The sequence below is a fragment of the Sinohyriopsis cumingii genome, chromosome 19 (assembly GCF_028554795.1).
Source record: "Sinohyriopsis cumingii isolate HCF-2022 chromosome 19, ASM2855479v2, whole genome shotgun sequence".
Lineage (NCBI taxonomy): Eukaryota > Metazoa > Mollusca > Bivalvia > Unionida > Unionidae > Sinohyriopsis > Sinohyriopsis cumingii.
In genome coordinates, this window is record NC_142979.1 from 54039173 (window position 1) to 54043495 (window position 4323).

Here is a 4323-nt window from a genome sequence, read left to right on the forward strand (position 1 = left end):
TGATGCGAGTTCACAGCGATGAATAGTTAGCAAGATTTTGATGTTGGCTAAGGTGTCTCCGTTGGCAGTGAACAGTCGAGAGATTTCCGGGGCGATGTCGGTAATGTTGTATCCACTGGGAGAGATCGTGATAATCTTTTGTTGAAGAGCGACGACGTAAAAAAACCGATAGTTGTTGACGGCCACGTTAAAGAAGCTGTTCCAGATTTCGGCGGAGATCAAGGCAATTTCCTATGACGATTGTTGGTCTAGTTTCAGCGGAGGATTATACCCCATTGTGGATGTGATCGATTTCGAGTGAAACAACAGTGTGGTATCACTCAGGGCCATTCGGAAAACTCTCTATCAAGTCTTCGTACAAAATGCGAAACTGATCCGACATCACCATTTTTTTTCTCCAGAAGATGACTGAGGATTTCTACCATCTCGCTGTCCATACCCACATTCCTCTCTTGTTTATAAGCAGTCAGTAACTTAAGACGAGAGACTATCTCAGCAGGAGTATGAAAGTATAGGATTCCACTTCCTTCCTTCTCATCCTCACCCTCCTGGGGTCCTAAAAAGCACGATTTAAACTTGCAAGTTATTCTTGACTGCTGTGGTTTTTGTTAAGCCTGTTTTACTCTCTATTGTTCTAAGTAATCTCTGTACCAATTTTTCTCTTTTGTCCGCTTCAGACTTAAAGCTTTTGATTAATTGTTATGTTATGTCACTCATCTCAGTATTCCCTCCTCCATCAGTGAAAGACTTAACCAGTGAACCACACTTTTTGTTTATTTTACCAAGTAAATCATGTGATGCTACAATGTCCAAATTTGCTTTCCTGTTTAAGTATTTTTGCAAAGTGTCCAATTTATTTTTATCAAAATCAATTAACCATTGTAAATATGAATCAGGTTCTGAATCCTTCATCTCCTGAAGTAGTCTACTTTTAGACTCATTAATTTTAAGCGCTTCATAATCGCTAGGTGTTCTGACTTTTACTTCCTCTTTATTCGACTTTAATAATTTACTCTTAGTCTCTTCCTCCTGCTTATGCATCTCTTCTATTTTTAATTTTGCAAGTTCTTCCCATTTTATTTTTTCCAGCCTGTCTTCCATGTCTTTTTTCATTTTGGCTTCATCCTCTTTTCTACCTTTTTCAAGTCTTGCTTGCTTCTTCCTCTTTTCTAGCTTTTTCCTCTTATCTTTTCCAGTGTGAATTCTCCTGTTATTGCCTTAGTGTCTGCTCAATATAACATTTCTTCTTTTTAACTGTGGAGTGCTTGAAACATCTCTATCTTCTTGAACAATAAGATTTTTAAATTAGTCCTGTATCGGATGTTAGATTGACATAATTTTCAATTAAAATAAAGGAGATACTTGCAAAGTCACCATTACAACACTTACAACGAAAATCCCATGCTGATTTGATCATCCATTCATGAAAATTGGTGACAAAGTTTCAATTTGTTCATTGCGGCAGCCATATTTGATGTCAGATCAGCACCATTGCAATCTAGGACCAATTAGATATCATAATTAGCTTTCTGGTGTAACCCCCATGTTGATATGATTTTCCATTTGGAAGGAGTAGGAACAACAAGATGTTTTCAAGATGGCTGGCATGATGGCTAATATGAATATCAGATTACAACTATTTTCATCTAGTACCACCTATACATCACAACCAGTCTTTTGATGAAAACCCAATGTTGATATAACTTCTATCCAGTAAGGTAAGTTACAAAATGTTCATAATGGTCACTCTAATGACCATATTTGATGCAAAACTGGCACTTTTTTAAAATTTAATTCATACAAGATACCATAAGAAGTCTTCTGGTGAAAATCTCATGCTGACAAGATTTTCTATACAGGAGAAATAACAAAAACAAGATTTCCAAGAAGTCATGATGGTACTGGATTCAGAACTTCACCATTTTCATCTTGGACCAACATAAGAAATCTTTTAATGGAAACCCCATGCAGATAAGACCATTCATTCATCAGGAGTAGCAACAAAAAGGGACTGCTGTGGTGGCCATATTGGATGCCCATGTGGCACCATTTCATTAAGACCAAATACACCTGAGTTTCATGGTAATCCTCCAAGCAGTTTTGGTATAGTAATGGTAACAAACTTGTGCTAACAGACAGATGGATGACAGACAACAGAATATCCCATAAGTGTATGACAAGTGGATCTAAAACTTCATTATTAATTGACAACAAGCAGGTTAGCAAACTCAAATCTATATAACATTTCACTGACAGGCATTTCTGATCAAGTCCGATAAATAAAGCTAAGGTCCTCAAACAAACCTTGAAGGACAATGATAACAGTTAATTGTTGCTGGTTTCTAACTAGGACTCATACTACACAGGTTTTGTTCTAAAGGTTGCAACATCCCGACACTGCCAGCTACACAAGATAATATATAGTTGAAAAGCATATTGCAAGGGACTGATGTAATCTCAAAGCACAGACTCTTGAGCAATCAGGCATCTAGAGCTTTTAGACATCTATTGTATCATGCCTTGTGCTTTTAAAGTTTAAACAATTGACAAAACATGAGCAAACAAGTGCTTAGGATAATTCTGGGCACAATATGCCCAATAGGGTTGTTTAGCAGTGGTCCTCGTACAACGTCACAAATCACTACCTCAAATAAAAACAAAATGTAGCTTGAGTTTCAGACAGATAATATGGCAGGCCAGTACCATGATTTAAATCATAAAATAATGTTCTTTGAGAAAATGAATAAAGCCAATTAACTTTCAATCAATATAATGAAGCAGTAATTAATCTGATTGCTTTGTAAATACTTTTCTTGCTGCCTAACAACTAACAACCTATATATACAGATGTTCTGTTCCATTTGTACCTCTCTTTAAGACTTGTTGTGGGGTTTAATGCCATTCTTCAGCACATGATAGGCTATGCATGGCGGCCAGTATAAATGGTGGAGGAAGATCCCGGGAAAACACCGGGAAGAACCATCGACCCACGAGAAGCTACTGGCAAGCTTTCTCACATACCCACATTGGCCGAATCCTAGACTTGAACCCACGCAGACAGAGGTGAGATGGCAGTGATCTGTAATGGAGAGTGCTTTAGACCACTTGGCCACTCTGTGCCCCTCTCTTTAAGACTATTTATGAACCTATTTCACTGATTTAATGCACTGTAATACTTATGTACACAAACTGTTAACTTAAGATCCATTTTAGACTTATTAAATATTTTACTGATTTTATTCTTTTATTGTTCTTTCTAAAATTTGACTTTTTCATTTTTTAACAATATTGATGATAATTATAATAATAATACATAATCATCAACATTAATTATTTTCTACCATATTCAACTAAAGTTAATGGATAATACAATGTGTAGAAATGCTGGACGTGAAACATCCTGGTTACAAAATTATGGATGCACCCAACTGGAATCCCCCCCCCCTCTCGATTAACTCATCATATTATGATGTTTTTTTTTAAAGTGTGTGGTAAAAAAGGATATGTGAACTTAGTCTTTTTACAAGTCCAGGCCCTTGAGTCTTTGTATCATTTCTGTCAACATAATGACAATTAAATTATGTAGTAGCTTGTGCTCTAACATGGGAAAATCATTTTAAAAGGTTTAGTTTGTTTTACTCTATTTCAAATGGGCATAGTTATGTAATAATGTTATTAACGTGTACTTTCTTCTTGTAATTCACTTCCAAATATTTACAACTGAATCGAAAAAAGGTCAAATTATAAAAACAACAACAATAACAACAGTAATAATAATTATTATTATTATTATTTACTCTCGTATATCCTGTAGGGCTAAACAATGCAGAAGCATGAGCAGTAAGTCCAATTTCCGTAACAAAATTGTTTCACAACAACTATTTAAAAGTCCCTCTTGGACAACACACCAAGTTATTACTTAAAGATAGCAACAACAACAAGGTTTAATGAATGCTGTATCATATGTTTGTCTGAAAACAATAGGGCTGATGGCATGATGCCATGTGGGTAATTGACAGCATAGAGTATTTATACATCCCTAAGTAACCCTATACCAATCAAGATAGTAATGGCCATTTAAGATTTGTTAGTCTTGTCCAGTGCATGTGCTATTTTAGATTCTGTCTATAAATAAAACTTAATATTTAAATGAAACACAGAATATATCTAACAATATATCTATGCAGCAGATATCACCTTTGTAACTATCAAATTATGTTTATTTTACAAAGTCAGGAAATAAAAAACACGTGGGGAAATGGTGACAAGACATGAAACCAATATTTAGTTACTAAGATCTGTGATAAATAAGTAACAACAAAA